Source organism: Seriola dumerili, unplaced genomic scaffold, assembly GCF_002260705.1.
Source record: "Seriola dumerili isolate Sdu_G_001 unplaced genomic scaffold, Sdu_1.0 BDQW01000432.1, whole genome shotgun sequence".
Taxonomy (NCBI): domain Eukaryota; kingdom Metazoa; phylum Chordata; class Actinopteri; order Carangiformes; family Carangidae; genus Seriola; species Seriola dumerili.
The window spans coordinates 626,543-647,707 of NW_019174687.1; positions in this window are offsets into that span (position 1 = coordinate 626,543).

Genomic DNA, 21,165 nt, shown 5'->3' on the forward strand with positions numbered 1-21,165 from the left:
TTTCTTGTTTTCTCTGTGTCTGATAACTTGTGGTGGAGACTATTTTTTTATGCGAACTGTTTGATTAAGGGAGTGTCTTCATCCAGTTATGGCTAATTGTGGGAGTGGAAATGAGGCTCTTGTACATGTGCCAAATTTCTCAATGAGGGAGATTTATAAAGCTGAACCATGCAAACGCATGGCTTTATAATTCTGACAACAACAATGTGTATGTACAGTATATTTCTGGTTTTGTGCGTAAACATAGTTTTAGACATGAATCTACACAGAGTTGTATGCTTCTGGCCCCTGGTCTTCAACTGTCCAGTGTTGGTGAGCCTGCGTCCTCTGCTGGTTTCTGTTCTTGGTGACAGGAAGTGGAGCCTGATATGGTCTTCTGCTGTTGAAGTCCATCCACCTCAAGGTGTAAGTACTTAGTCTGTACTGTAGTCTATACTAAGTACTCAGTCAATGTCCTTGTGATTGACAAATAATTTGTTACACCATTGATATGCTCATCTAATGCAAAGGTATGTGCTTTTTAATTACTTCCAAGTAAGGACGTACTGAGGTGTAGACAAGGTTGGATTACCAACCAGGCAAAGCAAGCAACTCATCTTGGGCCCAAAACTCACACAAGCCCTAAAAGTCCTGGGTGCCAAACGATTGGGTGATTTGACTAAAAGTGAGTGTATTTGTGATCTCTTAAGAATAATGTCAACCAGGGTAGGAATTTCACAGCGTGGCCCCTCCCTGTGGCTGTGATGACCAGAAAAAGATGGACACCCTAGGACCACCATGGCCTTTTTGCCCATGCTACTGTCAAAGTGTTGTTCCCACACACGTCTGCGCATGCATTTAATGCTGCAATATCATAACTGATCTCACAACAATAGAAGCTGAGTCAGGATAGAATGACAAGGTCCAATCCTGGTCAACGGGACACGGTCATACACATGAAAATGACTATAGATACAGTGTTTAACTTCAATAACTTTACAGTGCAAAACTATTTCTGAGTTTGACACTTGAAGACTATTCTTACATTCATCTGCTGAAAGTTTCTCTGACATGAAATATATTTACATAGGCTATTTATAGATTCTGGTAAATTGATACATAACTTTGTAATTATAAAGTGAATAATTTATGATTTTCATGTAATTTGTGTTATTTTATTGTTTCTTATCAGAAAGTCAAGTTATTTATTTGTAGGCATCAAATAACTCAATGTCCTTTGAAATGTGAAATTCGTGGCCTGATTTCAGCTAAAGTGAGTTTCTTTGTTGATATCTAATCTTGTGCCCTTTTCTTGTAGAAATGCCCTGTGTCAAAATTAGATCTTTACTATTGTAACGGATATTGGTAGGACCCAGTTGCAACACTACACACCACAGGTACGATTGGTAATGACCTTTAATTATGAACCAGCAGAGATAATGCACACAGGTGGGTATTAGGGGTAGAGGAGGGGTCCGGGGCTGGAGAGCCGTGGGTCAGGTGAGTGGAGCGAGGTGACTGAGCGCACACACACACACACACACACACACACACACACACACACACACACACACACACACACACACACACACACACACAACACACACACACACACACACACACACACACACACACACACAGGAGAAAGTTAGTTGAGCCAAAGGCTGGTGCTGGCGGTGCCATGCGTAAGGGAGCAAGCTGGAGACGTTGTCGAGGGAGCAGGAGGATCAGAACCAGGTGAGCAGTCAGTGGGGCAGATGAACCAGGAAGGAGCAGGCAGGCGGGTAATCAAAGCCAGAAGAAGGATCAGGAAACCAGCAGGGAGGCACATGTCAGAGCTGGAGAATGCCAAACAGCCACAGGGACAGGCAGACAGGGACCAGCAAGCACACAGGCAGAGCTCGTGGTCAGGGACAGAAGGCTGAGGCATTTACCAGGGCAGAGACGAGGCAGGATGGTCAGGGACAAGCAGAATCAATAACAGGAAGTCAGTCCAGAGATGAACACTGGAAAATCTTGCATGGATACTAAGAACAATCTGGCAAAGAGCAAGTGAACTGGGGATGCATATATACTGGCTTGTTTGGAGATGGAGTGCGGCTGGGGGCAACAGGTGAGGACAGTGAGGCTGATGAGGAGGTGTGGCAGAGTGAGACAGGCAGGGTGAGTGGAAAATACTGTGACAATTATTTTAGTCTATATTGTGGGGGGAATGGGAAAGGAGAGATGCAACAAAATGATGGTGGCAGGATTTTAACCAGGGAAGTTGTCGTTCATGGTTGCCATCCTAACCCTTAATCCGCAGGGGTGCACCTGTAAAGTGTTGCTTATTCAAATGACCACAAACTAAATGAGATGCACACACCGGGTTTCAGCTTAGTACTGGTTGGTCACAAAAGATGGGACGTTGGCGGTCAATAGCCCAGCAACAACTTTTTGCCCAGGGGCTTCCTGACTGATTAATCCACTCATGGTTACAAAGTTTTTAGTAAACAGACTCAGTTAAAAATGTCTGTAGACCGTAGGCATGGGATGAAAGTTAGACAATGTGGCAAAGTAAAAATGTTGGAGATGCTGGATGGGAGAAGTAAGAGGCAAGACAGAAAATAATGTATGAGAGAAAAGATCTTCCTTATTGACATTAGCAAAGGTTTAATACAGACACAACTACAGCATATTGCCATCTTTAAGACACACTGAAAATAGTGATGTTGCATATTCTACATATTGTAGGACTGGTGTTATTCGGTTAAAGAAGATGACTGAACATTTGATTGCGGCTGGTCAGTTGATCTATCTATCTATCTATCTATCTATCTATCTATCTATCTTGTGCATCAGCTGTGTAGTATCCTTATTTCTCAGGTACCATCTTAAATCTTTAACACAGCATGAAGGGAAGCAACAGTGCCAGCATTAGGGTTAAAATTGTACATACATTGTGTATTTATATAATATAAATGTTGAGCCAACAGACTGATCTTCTGTATAAGTCTGTCATCTAGTGGCCTGTGCTGAAATTACTAGTTTTGACCCAGTTTAAAGTACTGTAACTCTCCAAAAGTGCATGCTGGGAAGTCTAATATGTTTATTTGAACAACTTGTGTTTGAAAATAAAAACTAGACATTCTAAATTGAATTCACGTGAAATTAACAGAACATTATTTAAATGTAGGTTATGTTAATGAGAAAAGATGAGTTAATTTCACTTAATTGTATGACATTTGACAGTGTAGGACTTGCAGAATGCTAACATGATGATGGTACTGACCAAATTAGCACTGCTTTTTCAGTGTGGCACTGCTGATACTTTTTTATCCGTTTCATCAAAGACTGTGCCTTAGTACTTTTCTACCATCTCAACTGTCTGCCTTGTGATTGCTGTCACAAGGCAGTAGGCCAAAAATGTATAGTTTCTTATGCATGTTATTAACTACACATTTTTGGTAAAGTGGCATGTGTTTGATTACTTCAGTCCCTGTCATGTTGTTTTCTGCTGTAATTGTTATGTTCCCTCTTTTGTAGAGCAACATATTTCTCTTTATCCTCTCTAAAGAGGCTATGATTATAATGAAGGGATTATTTGTGAAAAACTAGAATTACTGCCTTGTGGTTGTCCTCTGCTATTTCAGGTTATATCCTTGTTTATCCAGAGTCATAAAATGTGAACCATTTGTGTGAAATTTTGTCATTATTGCTGTGTGAAGTCTTGAGTATTGGCTAAAAGGTGTTTTGTGAGGTCACATTGACCTTGACCTTTGACCACCAGAATCTAATCAGTTTGTCCTCGACTCTAGGTGAATGTTTTTACGAAATTTGAAGAAATTACCTCAAGGCATTATGGAGATATATCGTTCACAAGGCCAAAACCACATTTTGTGAGGTTACCGTGTCCTTTGACCGCCAAAACCAGGGATGCCAGGGTGAAATTGGTCAGGGGGCCAGATTTTGTCAAGTGAGACCTCAGCGGGCCGAATTACACTTTCGAACTGAAAAGACCAAAAACTGACTCAACATCACTGTTTGAAATTATTCATTAAGGCCTACACATCAAAAAGAAATTGCATTGGCACCACAATAGCCTCACAATGAGGCCTACAATTACATAGAAGCCTAAAGCAAGTCACAGTACCCTCTGAAAACGTAACATTGTCCTATCCATGCTAGGGCTGTCAAAATTGCTCAAAAATGACGTTCGAATATTCCCTCTAAAACACACATATATTCAAACTATTTGAATATCTATTTGCGTATTATTCAATGACGCGCATCACATCAATACCAGGACAAACTAATACAACGAGACATAACTACTGTATAGGTAGGCTAGTTTATTTAAGTTTAAACATATTTGACAACATATTACCTACATAAAAATAACATGAACTAATGGCCAAGACCGCAGAGCGCTCTCTCTCCTCTCCTCTCTCCTCATCATCATCTCTCTCTTCTCTGCCCGCACCCTCACGCTCTCTGTGCATACTAGTTTAAATGGACAACAACAATAAACAAATGCTGAGTGGCTGATCAAAGTTTTGTGCAAGCAATTTAAGCATTAGGGATGGGCGATGTCTCCTTCAACTGGTAGGCTATATCGTCGCGTGCGAGGGGGAGGAGGGGCTCACTGCGCTGTTTGTCCCTCCGCCCGTGCTCATAGTCACACCAGGCAGTCTATGCAATGACAGGTTCCGAAAATTAAAATAAAAAATAAAACATTAGATTAATAAAAATAAAACTCTCCCATATCAACCCACGGGCCGGATGTGATGTTCAATCAGGCCGGGTCCGTGGCATCCCTGGCCAAAACCTATGTACCAAATTTGAAGAAGTTCTATCAAGACATTACTGAGGTATTGTGTCCACAAAAATGGAATGGACAGACGAAAAACAATATGTCTCCAGCTCTGGCTGTCGCTGGTGCAGACACATAAAAATTCCACCAATTATCTCAAAACGTAATTACAGCCAAAAATCCATTTTGAAAAAGGAAGAGACAGAAAACAAGAAAGTCTTCTCCAAACTGCCACAAAGTTGGAATAATGTAAAACATAATTGTATCCTGGAGCAGAAATATTTTTCTTTATTTGGAACCAAGGAGTCAAGATAAGACTGGGAAAAACAGAGTGGACACCCCTGTCCATATACTTTTGGCTTTAGTGTATTTATGGCTGTATTATCTTACTGGGACCAGTAGAGAGCACCCAAGCGCTTTACCAGCAGCATAAGGTAATATGGTAACCCTGAGCCAGAGCCTCTGTTTGAAGAGACTGTTATTAACATCTCTTGTTGTAAAGCCAGAGTTCAGTCAAAACAAATCATATCCTTAACATGTTCTTTTTTATTTGCTCTTTCCAATCAAACACTGTTAATTTACTGTACATACCAAACCTGATTCCATATTCAATTTTATTGTATTTTGGTCTTTTCCTATATAATGCAGCTGCATAGGGTCACAGTAAGCCTTCCTTATTTTTTGTTTAATGTGCTATAGTTTTTTGTATAGCATTTGTGGACCGCAGTGTCAGTGTAGATCTACTTTAGAAATGAATTAGACTCCCCTCTTGTATGGAGAAGGCCTTCTAAGTTTCTTTATATCATGGCCACAGAAATCTGATTGGCCTCCTATGACAAGTGTTTGTTTGCAGTTTAAACTGCAGATAAAAATGGCAACATTGAGGCTTTGCTAGACAGCTTGGAGTTAAGGTTTGTGACAGTTCAGGTAATATTTGGACCCAGATGCAGACACAAGATGAGGGTGGAGGCAGACTTGCTGTTTGGGGAGGAGGTGTGATAGTGTCCAGCTGAAGACTGAGGTCTGAGGTGAAATTCTGATGAGGCAGCATGGGCTGCCTCCTCATCTGCCAGGTTTGAGTCCAGCCTGTGGCATCTTTACTGAATGACACCTCCTCTCTCTCTCCCAGTCAGTGTAATAAAGGCAAAAAAAGCATGAAAAATTAACTTAAAAAAAATAAAATAATATAAAATAATTTAAAATGTTTTGAATAATTGTGTAAATCAATGCAAACCACCATTTGGTTCGGATAGGTTTTAGGCTCCACATCATGAATTACAATCATGGAATACACAACTTGTCATGTATTATCCCTTACGTGCCCCAGGGCCCATTACCACATAATCTACCTTACTTACTTTGTTGTAATGTCAAACTGATATTTTAAAAATTGTGTTGTTCAGTGTCAGTGGAGCATGGCATGCTCTCCTACAAATGTAGGAAAAAAAAAACTATTTTTTTATTTTTTTATTTTTACATTTACATTTTATTTGATGTTGTCAAATTTCTTACATATTTACAAGATACATACAAGATAGCTTACATATTTACATGGCATTAGAGGTGTTTTTGAATGCAGAATCTTTATTTTGGAGTATTTTTACATGAATGTACTTAGTCAAACTTGCATTATCTGTTTCTTTCATATTTGGGCAGAAGTCTGTGAACTTAACATTGACATATCATTACTTATGAAGTTGATATGGTGAATGTGCTAACAAGGAGTTGCTTAATTACACATGCAGCAGTTACAAGGCAACATTACCACTAATTTTGAATCATGTTTCTGGCCATCTCTTCTTCTGTCTGACAGCTCCTGAGGGGAATCTTTAGCTGCTAAATACTCCATTACATTGACAAACTTGTCTTTGACTTTCTGTCTGCCTGCTGTTTGGTGCTGCGCAGGTAGTGTACACTTAGCTTTTAGAGCTTTTTTACTGTAAGCAGCTGCTTGCTGCCATCAACAACACTATGAGAGTGGTGTGGCACCAAAACAGCGAAACAATGAGCTAAAACTCACCTATAAAGCTTCATAAAGTAGCAGGGAGCTGCTTCAAGGTACAAGATTTGAATATATCCTTCACCATTCTAGGTCTGAAAGAATTTGAAATACAAAACAATATTTCTGCATTTTGTGCAGCAGGTCTGTCAGTTTCTGTATTTTACCTCATTTCTTTCTCTATTCTGTAGTATTTCTTGTTTCCTGTGTTTTTCTCATGATGGTCCTTTGTGTGTGTTTAAACAATCCAAACAGATGCCTACATCAGTCATTCACAGATGCAAACTGTTGGCAAATTTCTTAAAGGTCAAGGGCATCTTGATGTACATGGCATACAGTGACATCAAGGTGCTGCTGATACAACCAAGGTTTTAGTCTTTGGAGTGACTAACGCTTCATTCAGCTTCAGCTGAGCTTCTAACCTACTATCTCTGTTCATCTCCAGATACTGTCTAATGATCAATCTCAGGAGGACATCAATTGCTACTTTGGAGGCACCTCATACAATCCCACAAAGAATTCCTGAGGCACAAGTCTTGATGTTGTTATGCCCCAGTCTAGGGGAGGCCTAGGACACAACATAAACTGGCCCCATCTTCCCCAAGTCCCAAGTAGCCACAACAAAGATTGGTTTAAATATAAAGAAAGTGATTTATTTACGTGAAGTGAACATATAGGAAATAAATACTGAGTTTAAGCTTCAGGGTGGACTAAGGCCAACATAATAAACATAATAACCCTGTCTGGAAAGTAAACAACTAATCTAACCAAAGGCAAACAAATGACAACAAACTCACCTCCCTAACTAAATAAACAGGAGAAAACAAGAGAAACAAAACTGGCAGCCCACCAGTGATGGGTCATGCGCACAAGCATCGGCTCTGAGAGCCGGCTCTTTGTAGTGAATCAGAAGAGTCGGCTCGCATCGAGTGAGAGCCGACTCCCAGTTTTTTGCCCATTCGCTGCTTAGGTTTCACTCTCAGTGCTCAGTCCCAGCTCTGGTTACGACAGAGCTTTGTTATGATTGGCCAGCATGGCGACCAGCATGCGGCATTCACGTGAGAATTAAGGATGTGTGAACAGAGAGGGGGGCGGGGCAGACACACCACTTGACTCCACTGCAAGTGAAGAGAGAGACAGAGCGGTGAGGACTGAGGAGCGTGTGTGCGTCTTGCATTGTCGTGTAGTTTAACTATGAGTGACACTAGAAAGCGAAGCAGCATCTGGCTGCAGTTCAAAGAGTTCATTTGTCCAATAAAAAAGTTTAATTGAAGACATTATTAATGTTAGCTTGAGTTTGGTTCTGTTCTGTGGATTTGTTTGAAGTTTATTGTTAATTTGTGCAATAAAAAAGTTTAATTGAAATAAACAAATGTAAGAGTGGTTTTGTCACAGAATAAATGCACAGAATTAGGCAATTATAAGGTCTCTCATAAAAACACTGAAAGCAAAAGGGTTTTCAACACATAAACCATGATTTTTTTGCAAAGTTAAGGTAAAATACAGGCTACAAAAGATCCTAAATAAAGAGCCGTTCGGGAGTCGAAAGAGCCGGCTCTTCTTTGGGAGCCGAGTCAAAAGGGCTGGCTTTTGGAAAAGAGCCGAACTTCCCATCACTACAGCCCACCCTTACTACTCAAATGAATCTAAGAACTACACAAAGCTGAGTCACTGAAACAGTGTGGCCAGTTGGGACAAGAGGAGAATGAGAGAACGAGTCGGCGGCTATCTTGGCTCCTTATATATCAGGTGACCAGGGACTGCAGCCAATCACTGACCAGGGCGCAGAGCCTTTCCACCAATGACGACGCGGCTGCGGCACACACCTATTTGCATACAATAAGAAAACACAGGAACACAGGGCACACACACACATACACAACAGACCAACTACAGTAATATGACCGCGGGCATAACAATGTACATATGTAAATCATATGGAATTTTCCTCTTTTCCCAGTATATTCTGAGTACCATCTGTTATAACTGAAAACTGGTCCCAGTGGTAAGGACCTGATTGTTACTGCAATGCACCTGACCATTGGGTCACCAAGCATAGTTACGTAGTCATTTTGGTACTGTAGACTGACACAATCATGGCAGTGGGTGAGCCAAGAGGAAAGAACAGGATCATCCATAAGATGCTACTGGATTTTGCTCCTGTTCAGAAAGGAGGATCATTCTTTTTTTCCAAAGTGCTCTTTATTTATAGTATATGCTTTAACACACTCAAAACAAAGTACTTTTTACAGTGTTGGACTTTGGTGAAGCCATGGATACTGTACCTGTTTTGTTTTCCTGAAACTGCAACATTTTGTTTGGAAGTTGCTGTAATTGAATTTTGGATCAGGCTGGTATGGCTTGCCTCCCACTCTACTAAAGAGAAAACAAAAGTAAATCTGGTCTGTATCACCATTAACAAGTTAATCTTTTTTTCCATTCTGTGTTATAATTTACCAGTTAATTTATCAATTAATCCATAATACCATAGATTTAATCACACTATCATTTTAAAACCTCCCCTGAAGCCCTGAAGGTCCAGCTGCTTCTTCTTCAGTCTGCATCTTTACTTGATTTTTGAGTATATACTTTGATATATCCACACATTTTATGTTTACTCCTGCTAGCATCCTGACAGATAGCGTTACAGAAGACAGAAGCTAGGGTTAGTTTGACAGTTAATGCTACTGCATGTGCAGTTGTGACACTGTGACGCAGTTGGTCGTCAAATGCAGCCTCCATGTGCAGCTGTGTCCAGAAGGCCCCATTCCTATCCTCATTAACCATGACAACAACAAGGTCTTACAGACAAGGATGAGTTGGAAGTAAGGCTAAAAGTAAGACACACATGACAGTACTTAGGTAAGATGTGTGACTATGTTCAGGTTTAAGTGACAAGTAGAGTCTTCAGGGTGAAGATTGTAGACTTGCCCCATTTGGGTTTAATGTGTCGAGAAATGTGTGATGCAACCATATGATGCTGTAAGTGCTGTACACCCTGTTGGACAGGACATCTTTAGGAAGTGCTGTGGCACTACTCTGGCTCATTTGCTGACATTGTGCAGCTCATCATTTTCCCCATGGCGTGTTACAGTTTTTTCTGAATGCTTAAGTGCTAATCATGTTCTTGTAGCACAATTTCTAAAACTATTAATACATATAGCAAAACCACTCACTGAGTTAGCCAAACTAAAAGCACAAATACTGCTTTGCACTCAGTTTGTAATTTTGTAACAAACACTTTGCAAAACTGTAGGCACAATTCACTGCACAGCACTCTTTTTGCAGAACTTTAAACACAACTCGCTGCTTACACTCAATTGCCAAATTTCCAAAACACTCCTAGCAAAATTATACACATGTATGGCTATTATTTACACTATTTTGCCAACTGTCTGGCACACTTTCACATGTGAAAACAATTTTAGAGAATTAGTTCATTTTGCAATCAGCCTAAGCACTATAAATAAGCCACAGGTAAGCTGTCTGTGTGGAGTACAATGGAAGGAGCAAGAAGAGTAAGAATCAGAGGAGGCCGAGGAAGAGGACGTGGAGGTGAAGGAGTTGGAGGAAGAGGACGTGGACGTGGAGGTGAAGGAGTTGGAGGAAGAGGACGTGGAGGTGGAGGTGAAGGAGTTGGAGGAAGAGGACGTGGAGGTGAAGAAGCAAGAGGGAGAGGACGTGGAGGTGAAGGAGTTGGAGGAAGAGGACGTGGAGGTGAAGAAGCGAGAGGGTTAGAGGAAGTTAGAGGAAGAGGACAAGGAGGAGCAAGAGGAGGACGAGGAGGGGGAAGAGGAAGGGTAAGAAGAAGAAATAGAATAACTGATGACATCAGAGCAACAATAGTGGACCATGTCATAAACCATGGAATGACCCTGAGGGAAGCTGGCCAACGGGTTCAGCCTAATTTGAGCCGCTACACTGTAGCGAGCATCATTAGGACATTTCGAAATGAAAATCGGTAAGTACAGTCACATTGCACTAAGATTTGTAGCACTGCCCTACTCTAATGAGAAACACAACAATACCATACATGCAAAAATTCTGAAATTGTTACTTTACAGAATTGCTAGACGTCCAGATGTTGGGGGCAGAGGAAGAATGTTCACTCCAGAGCAAGAGCCCCATATAGTGAATATGGTGATTGCCAATAACGCAATAAGACTACGCGAAATACAGCAGCGTATAATTGATAATGACACCATCTTCCAAAATATACGCAGTGTGAGCATGTCAGTACTAAGTCGTGTACTTGCCCGCAACAGAATAAGGATGAAACAAATTTACAGAGTTCCTTTCGAAAGAAATAGTGAACGTGTGAAGCAACTGCGATATGAGTATGTGCAGGTAAGCTATAGTGTCATTGGTTCTGAATTTCGAAGTGCATAGGCTACTGTAGTGCTGTGTATGGGCCTGATGTGTTGCATTTGTTTTGTCTTGTCCAGAGAGTAATGGAGCTGGAGGCAGATGCCATGGGACACGAGCTGCTCTTTGTCGATGAGGCAGGTTTTAACCTCAGTAAAACAAGGAGGCGTGGTAGGAACATTATTGGACACCGTGCAATAATCAATGTCCCAGGACAACGTGGTGGTAACATCACCATGTGTGCAGCTATCAGCCAAAATGGTGTTGTTCACCATCATGCAACCATTGGCCCATATAACTCTGCACACATGATTGCATTCCTGGACACCTTACACGACATTCTCACTGTTCAGAGACCAGAGCAGACCCGATATGTTATCATATGGGACAATGTTAGTTTCCATAGGGCTGCTTTGGTCCGCAACTGGTTTACCGATCACCCACTCTTCATGGCACTCAACCTCCCCCCATACTCTCCATTCTTAAATCCGATTGAAGAGTTCTTTTCTGCCTGGCGCTGGAAAGTCCACGACCGCCATCCCCATCAACACGCAGCCCTTTTACAGGCAATGGAGGAGGCATGTGGAGATATTGAGCAGGCATCATGTCAGGCCTGGATACGGCATGCAAGGAGGTATTTTCCCCGGTGCCTTGGACTGGAGGACATCGCATGCGATGTAGATGAGATTTTGTGGCCGGACCCAGAGAGACGGCATGATGTAGGCTGATTGTCTTTTTTTTGTGAATTTATTATTTTGTGTTCTGTGCTGTGTCTTTGTTTTGACGAGTGTGAATAAACACCAATACTTGAAGTTTGGATCCCTGTGTGTTTACAGAACTATGACAAAAGTATGACCTCAAACTGACCTAGCCTACCTTGTGCACAGAGAAAGCAAAAGCCAGATGTGTTTTGTATTCATACCATCAGTGTGTAGTTGGCACATTATGTGCTTAGTAAATGATGGCATGTGTTTACTGTTTGATACGAAAACACCATTTTTACTAAGGTGTGAAGAGTTAATCAAGCTGTGTTCGCTTTTGCAAGAGAACTATAACGTTTTGATAATTTGGTGAAAGGTTTTCTCATTTGTGTGTAGAGTTTAGCAAAAATAGCCAATGTTGCAAAAAATGTGCTTAAGCATTCAGAAAAAACTGTAAGCTTTCAATAAATAATTCTGCCTAAGACTGCTGAACTTTCTTTAGCTCACAAGAATTTTCACCACACCTACATGTATTGATATGGACTGCACTGGTACACAATTAGTAGAAAAGATTACAATGTAACTTTGAGTAATTCAGCTGTACGTTGTGGAAGGTAAACTAAATTGTTAATTGTAACCAAATTATCTTTTTTTTTTTTTTCCCCTCACCTTGTAACTCTACAGAGATTTTTCCTGCAAAATATGTTTTTTCTTCAGTCATAAATACAATTTAGATCAGACTTAGACAATCAATCACCAGGTCACTCACTTGCCTCTAAGGGCTTCCGTAGCTTCATAATAACGTGTGATTTCTTGGAAAGTTGTAAGGTTGTCATGCATCATGTTTTTTAAAAAAAAGTCATTCCTTTTAATCAGAATGAGGTCGGTACACAGGTGATCAGTCAGAAGGGCAACAGTGTCCAAATCAGCAGGGAAAAGGCAAGGTCAAAGGGCAAAAACAGGTCAGGAAACTACTGCCTCTAAGAAGCTCACAAGGAAAAATGCTGGAACGCTGTCACGAGGGAACAAGATGAACTGGCACAGAAGGAAGGGGACACTAAGACTATATACTCAGGAAGAGGGGAGACAATGAGACACAGGTGCAACACATTAGGCAGATAATCACACAGGAGGGAAACACAAGGGCAGGAAGTAAAGGATCTGAAACGAGACAAGAGGTGAGTGTCAAAATAAAACAGGAAGCATGAGACAAAGAACACTAGGAGAAACAAAAAGGTATTATTTAAACTTGTTACAGCATCACTTGGCTGCCTGTAATTACCAAACCCATTTACATCAGTCTCTGACTTGTTAGTGTGAGTCAGAGACATTGGGAACCATGACACAGATGATATCTTTCACTTGATGAAAAAGAAATACATACATGTCAATAAACTGTTGGAGATGATTATTATCAGTGATACAGTTGATTCAGTTCCTGGATACAGCAAGTCCTCGACTCTTTTTTATCATGCTGTACTATTGTGTATCTACTTCATAGATACCCTTCTGTCCAAATTAATTCGTTAATATTTATTTTAGCTAAATACTTTCCAAAAAGAAAGAATTTCATGTCATGACAAATGAAGCTAAGCTTCTTTACACCTCTTCCATTCAGTTCTCTCTCTCTCTCTGTGTGTGAGTGAGTGAACGGAGCGACTGACGACGGACGATTCATTACATGAGTTTATATTTGGTGCTTTTTGGGTTTCTGGTTTTGATCTTTTCCCCCTTACCGGCGTCTTGCCAGTGGCGTGGCTGACGCCATGGCCAGGGAGGATTTTATATCCCTAACCCGCAGACACGGGGTAAAGATCACTACCACATTCCCCTGCAGCGTCGAGGACATCAGCCTGTCTGTGGGGGAGAAGGTTGGGCACAGCAGTGTTATATCGGCTGCCCGGATGAACAGCGTCGTGGTCATTTTCCTGGACCAGGTGGAGAAGGTGAATCGAGTTATCGAGACAGGACTCACCATGAACGAAAGTTTTGTACAGGTGCTACTGTTGTGCCCTGAACACACAGGGAATTAGTGAGGGAAGAAGGATGATGCACAACACACTGCTCTCACTGTCATTTCTATAATCAGTTTTAAGCCATAAACAATACAATCAAGTTCAGACTTTTGTTACAGGAATGCACTTAGTCTCAGGACCATATTTTTCACAGCAACGTCACCCCTATGTGTTTCTGAAGACTGTAAATAATATTTTTAAGTGTTGTTGTTGGAGACAAGCAAAGTAAACTGAACACAGATGACAGTGAGACTGATGAGTGTGTCTGACAATAGTGACATCCCAAACTTCAGCAGCAGCCAAGAAAAACAAATGTATACCCCTGAAAAAATAAAAAGTTTTTTACAACAAACCAAAAACTAACATGGTGTAAAAATTGAAGAATATTCTCCAAACTTAGGTTTTTTTTATTCATCAGCCAGAGTCCACATGAGCCAGAGAGAAGAGGCTGGACTCACAGATCAGGAGGTTTTTAGATTAAAGAAACTTGTGCTTAAAGCAAAAAAACAAATGAGCAATGATGGGAAAAGCATTATTTGTTTTTACTCTAGTTTTTAACATCTCACTTATCATGGTTGTTTTAAATTGGGTTTTTAAATGTAAATGAGTTAGAGAGCAAGAAAAAGAGCTTTTATTTTTGAAACAGCTAAAATGAAAAAAATAGAAATTTTTCTTACAAGAAATGCACAGTGATTTTTACAAATGAAGCAGAATGGAGGAGGGAGTGGGAAGGGGAAGCCATTTTAAGTCACAACACTTCTCTTAGTGGAAGAGTGGGCTTCTTCTTCACCAGGGCTTTTAAACCCAACTCACTGGAGGTCCAACACTGTAGAGAGGAGGTTGCTTTTAATCAGAGCTCAGTTCAACCATTTTAAAGCTGTTTTTATCAATGTTTATGCTCCAACAACTGATGCAGAAAGGAAGCAGTTTTTTACTTAAAATAAATTATGTTTTAAATGGCTGTGCCTCAGAGGAGTTTTTATTCTTGGGTGGGGATTTTAACTGCACTGAAGATGTGACTTTGGATCGCAATCATGCAGAGCCTCATCCAGCCTCTCAGCACGCCTTAAAGCAGGTGGTCCACTCTCATGGCCTGGTGGATGTGTGGAGGAGGATGCACCTAGACTGTAGACTTTAAACCTGGTCCCACTTCAGAGAGAGTAGGGTCTATTGTTTTAAGCATCATTTTAACATTGTTAAAAATTGTAATATTTAAGCTGCTTGTTTTACTGATCACACCCTGCTTTTATGTAGTGTTTTTATTAGACATTTTAGGCCAAAAAGCGCGTACTGGAATTATATATATATATATATAAAATATAATATAATATAATATATAGAGTTTCAGGGAGGTCTTTATTTCTGGGGTATTTCTATACAGAGGAAGGGTGATTTTAGCAATCTTAGGCAGTGGTGGGACCATGGTAAGACCCAGATAAAACTCCTGGGTCAGCAGCACACTCTCAATGACACCAGAGACATCACCAGATCTATAAAGGATCTAGAGAACGATATAGTGGAAGTAGAAAATTTAAGTGTGTCCACAGAAAATCGAGGCTATATTGAAAGCCTCAAAGTTAAAAAAAAAAAAAAAAAGGCTTTAGATGACCTGTTAGACGCTCAAGTGAAGGGTGCACTGGTTAGGTCCCGGTTCCAGACCATCAGGGAGATGGATGCTCCTTCTAACTTCTTTTTCAGCCTGGAGAGGAAGAACAGATAGGGGAAAGTAATCCACACACTGCTCTCCGACACGGGGCAGGAACTCACGGAACCAAGCCAGATACGCAGGAGAGCTGGGAGTTTTTATTCTGAGCTGTAAAAGAGCAAATACAAGGAGGAGCAGATGCTCCTAGAGGGGTTCTGTGAAAGTGTGAAGGAGGGGTGAGTGTGGGTGCTCTGTGGTTGAATAAAAAATATATTAAAAGTAACAATGTAATTTAAAACCAGGCAAGAGAGCAGTTGCTAAAGCTAAGAAGCAGACAGAAACTGAAGGAGCATCGATACTGATATTTATTCAACGAATAAGATTGGGAGCAAAATCACAGGGTAAAGTCAATAAAAAGGGTAAAACTAAGGGGATGAGAGTCCAATAAATCAGTTCGAGAGTCTTATCTGGGGGGGGAAGGGGGCCGCAGCACAAGTGCCTGATGCCGGCGGGAGCGGCTCCGGCTGTCCGTAGAGAAGCGTGGATCCCTCCTGTAGTCACTCAGCTTCCTCGTCCACTGGCAGCTACCGGCGTCGCCCCCCTCCAGCTACGGCTGCTCTTACTCACTGCTTCCGTGGCTGTGGGGAGGTAAGGCGGCAGTCACTGCACTTTTAAACACACACACGCAGATTCAAGTGAATCACTCTTGCAGCCCGGAACCGCTACTCACACGGCAGGGTAGAGTCACACTCTGCCCGTTTTCACCGTCAGGCCCTCGTCTTATCACTCGTCAGGTTGCCGTGGCTTCTGTCGGTGGCGTTTACTGGTGTTGCGTGTCGGTCTGCTGCTGCTCTCCTTCTCCCTCTATTCCTGCTTCCTCGCTCCTCTTCCGGCCAGTTCCGCTGTCCTTTTGAGTCCGCCCAATCACACCTCACAGGTGTAGGTAATTAACAGTGGAGGGGAAGTCACCACCGCTCACAACACAGCTCACAATAAAAACATGCAACATGCAATAAAATCGATAATTCGTGCAACACTCCACACTAAAATCATAAATACGCTAACTAAAACACGCCATACAATAAGGCCATAAAAAAACCCATAGTCACAATTTACCCGTGTGACAAAAGACTACCTCAGGTCTCAAAAGGACCAACTCGCAGCTCGAGGCCCCCCTCCAGGCACGGGAGCTACAGGCTGCCCTGCAGAACATGCAGGGGCAGCGGGCTGGTGGCATTGATGAACTCACAACCGAGGTCTACAAGGCCTTCTTCAATGTTTTTAACGAGTGTCTGGCCTTTGGAGCAGGTCATCCACCGGGACCAGACCTACTGTGTGCCCAGCAGGTCCATGGTGGACAATGTCCTCTAATTCGGGATGTTTTGGATGTCTCTGGTTCGTTGGGTTTAGATACTGGTCTGATTTCCCTGCATCAGGAAAAGGCTTTTGACCACGTTGAGCACAACTAGGGCTGTGGCTCGATTATTTTAGTAAGTGTAATCTACCTATTTTTTTATCGATTAATCGAGTAATCCGATAAGAACTACTTTTGTCTTATTAAAGAGCAATAGAAAATATAAAAAGGAGAAAAGAACACAGGATTCTTAAAATGTTCTTAAATCTTAAAATCCTTTTAAGAAAAATATAAATTTTTATTGCTTACATTGCATACAATATTATCCGTCAAAACTAAACCCATTTAGTGCATTTAAGTACCATATTATATTCTCGGATTTAAAGAAGACATTTTCTGAAATGCAAAACCAAATACATAAAAAATAAGTCGTTTCAAATTGTCGAATAGGCATTTAAAAAATGCACACAAGGCAAAATAAGACATAAATTAGGAAATAAATCAAATAATATTGCATTGCCTTGGTAAGTTGGTACAGCTTAACTTTCAGAACGACAGGTTTTAACCTAACTACAGCTCAGACATAATGTAAACCTTAACTGTCTTCTTGGAACACTTTGTGGCATTTATAAGAGGCCAGAGAAAGTTCTGGAAGGATCGTTTCTCCTGGATGAGGCAGATAGTGTCTGGGTGTGTCTGTCTGTGTGTGTGTGTGTGTGTGTGTGTGTGTGTGTGTGTGTGTGTGTGTGTTTCTATGTGTGTGTGGCTGCATTCGTGTGTGTGTAAGCCTTTAAAGGAGCATGTGGTGGTTGCAATGAAGAAAAGTGAGCATATCAATATGCTCAGAACTGAGGCTTGCCCTGCGCTTTGATGCAATGTTTCCTGCTGCAGAAAAAAGACGCTCTGATGGCATTGATGTTGTTGGAATACAGAGCAAGGACTTTGCCACATACGCCTAGAATGACCTTACTGGTGCAGTCTCAAAAGTTGAACTGTCTGTGGACTTCTTAAGGCTTTGCATTAGCTGTGGAAGTGCTGAGAGTGTAACATATTGTTGTCCACTGAAAAAGACCGTAGCTCTTTCAAATGGCTGAAGGGCCTGGCTCAGCTCCTCAATGAGGTTCCACTGTTTAGGCTTGAGGTCGAGGTAGTGGTGTTTTCCTCTTTGAGTCACTGCTTGGTCGGAGAGTGCAGCAGTCACTGGCCATCTTTGTTCCAGCAGTTTGGATAACACATTTGCTGCGGCATGCCCATTTGCTGCTGATTAGCCTTTAGTCTGGTGCTTGCCAGCTCACTCTTCTTAAAGTGCTCAACTAGACATCTTGCAGCAGCCACACACTTGGAAATTGCTTGGTGATTCTTTAGAGCACTTTGCACAACCAAGTTCAGGGTGTGACCTGAACATCGCACTGATGCCCATTTATGTTTTTCTGCCAAAATCTTCAGTGCTGCTGTCACATTGGCACCGTTGTCGTGAACAACAGCTTTGATTTTTTTTCTGGTTGAATGTCGAATTTGGCTATAACATCCTCAAGCCACTCTGCAATATTTTGAGCCGTGTGTCTCTCCTCAAGGGGCATCGTTGTTAGGACTCTATCTCCCAATCCTCCCCGAAAAAGTGACACGTCACCCCAAGATACACCTCAGTAGCAACACTCGTCCAAATGTCAGTTGTGAGTGCAATGCTGTCACTCTCCTTAAGAATGTTTTTCAGCTTGCTTTTGATTTCCTCATACCTTTTCTCCATCATTTCTGTGAAGTAGGTTCTTGAAGGAAGCGTGTACCTGGGACTGAAAGTGGAAATCATCTTCAGAAATCCTTCATCCTCCACCATGGACAGTGGGTGCATGTCTGTTACAATCATGTTCAAAATGCTGTCTGTGAACTCAGCTGCTTGCTCAACTGAACATGGTGCTGCCGTCCGTACAAAACTGTCCATACAATGCTGTGATTTACTGAAAAATTGGAGAAATAATATTGAAATTTATTACTAGGCTTTAAATATCATACTGTAAATTCATAAGACTGGCTAATGTACTTTTATTAAATATGCTGAAGGATTGCCCTACACCTGCTGACGCTACAAACTGCAGTCAAATATTATTTTGTTTTGCTTATATTTTGTTTTGTAGGGTATCATTATGAGGAAAATGTCTAGTGAGATAAAAATGAAAATCACATCATGGAACTGCAGAGGGCTACAAAAACTTAAGAAGGTCAAACAAGTCATGAACAGGATAAAATCAATGCAGTCTAATATTGTATTTCTTCAGGAAACACACCTGATGTACAATGATGATCTGAAAGTTAGGAGGAGGTGGAGAAGTAATGTCGTTTCGGCACCATTTAACTCTCAAGCTAGAGGTGTAACTACTTTGGTCCATGAGTCTATTCCATTACAGGTAAATAAGGTTATCAAAGACAAATTTGGACGATACCTCATCATTCAGGGGAATCTATTGAAGGAACAAATGGTTTTAGCAAATATTTATGCACTAAATACTGATGACCCCAACTTTTTTCAAAATTTCTGTCTCATTTTATCCACCCTTCTGGGTAAGTGTGTGGTGGCAGGTGATTTTAATTGTACACTAGATCCGGTGAGGGATAGGAGCTCAGGAGTTGACCAGTCTCATGTTCATAGTAGGGGAATAATACATCACTTCATGAAAAATTTAACTTAATTGATATCTGGAGGGAAGAAAATCCTGATGATTTAACGTTTTCATGCTACTCCGGTGTACACAAGTCTTATTCAAGCATCAACTTTTTTCTGATATCAGCAGAACTAAGGTATAGAATCAAGGAATGCACTTATGATGCCATTCTAATTTCAGATCATGTCCCAAATTTGTTAGTATATCAGGATTCAAAATTAGTGAGAGATGCTAAGACTTGGCATTGCAAACAAAAATGGTTGGCTGACCCTGGCTTTGTCTCCTTCCTGGATGAGCAAATAAATTTCTATTTTGAAACCAATAAAACAGAAACTTCAGCAAGTATAAGATGGGAGGCCTTTAAGGCCTTTATTAGGGGCCACTAACTAGTTCTAAAGCAAAACTACGGAGCCCCGGATATGCTATTAGAAAAAAAATAAATAAATTGTGGCCACGAAATAGCAATTCGTTCCCACGAAATACTAATTTGTGGCCACGAAATATTAAGTCGTTCCCACGAAATATTAATTCGTTCCCACGAAATATTAAGTCGTTCCCACGAAATAGGTATTTTGTGGCCACGAAATATTAATTCGTTCCCACGAAATAGTAATTTGTGGCCACGAAATAGGTATAACATGCGCACGAAATGCACTGGACAGCTGGGTGAGCAAATCGAGCGCCAGTAGAAGCCTAGGTGTTGTGATGTCGTGATGCCCGAGGTGAGTGTCTTTTCTTTCTCAAACACAAATTGTTAAAACTCCAAAGATGTTTACCTCATTTATCTTGTAACTATCAGCTGTTCTTATCCTGCATAATAAAATTGATTGATTTATTTTATTATTACAGTTGCAGTTGTTTATAGCAACCCCAGAATGTGATCCTTGAGTGGTGTTCTCAAGGTGTTTAAAATGTATTGAGATGTTTACCACAATTATTTTGTAACTAACAGTAGCCAGTAGTTTGAAAGCTGTTCTTATCCTATTACATACAAATTACATTTTAAAAAGATCATTAAACCATTCAAGTTTGTTATAACATGTTGATGTCTTGTCTGTTCCATTCCATACATCTTTAAGAACCTGTATGAGGATATTTGCACATATGCTGCATATATACATCATATATGCGCATATGGTAATATGCTGCATATATACATCATATATGCACATATGGTTTTCAAACTACTGGCTACTGTTAGTTACAAATATATTGTGGTAAACATCTCAATACATTTTAAACACCTTGAGAACACCACTCAAGGATCACATTCTGGGGTTGCCTATAAACAACTGCAACTGTAATAATAAAATAAATCAATGTCAATTTTATTATGCAGGATAAGAACAGCTGATAGTTACAAGATAAATGAGGTAAACATCTTTGGAGTTTTAACAATTTGTGTTTTGAGAAAGAAAAAGACACTCACCTCGGGCATCACGACATCCACAACACCTAGGCTTCTACTGGCGCTCGATTTGGCTCCACCCAGCTGGTCCAGTGCATTTTCGTGCGCATTTTTAATCCTATTTCGTGGCCACTTATATTTTCGTGGGAACGAATTAATATTTCGTGGCGCACAATACTATTTCGTGGGAACTGTTAATATTTCGTGGGAACGAATTAATATTTCCGTGGGGAACGACTTATTCCGTGGC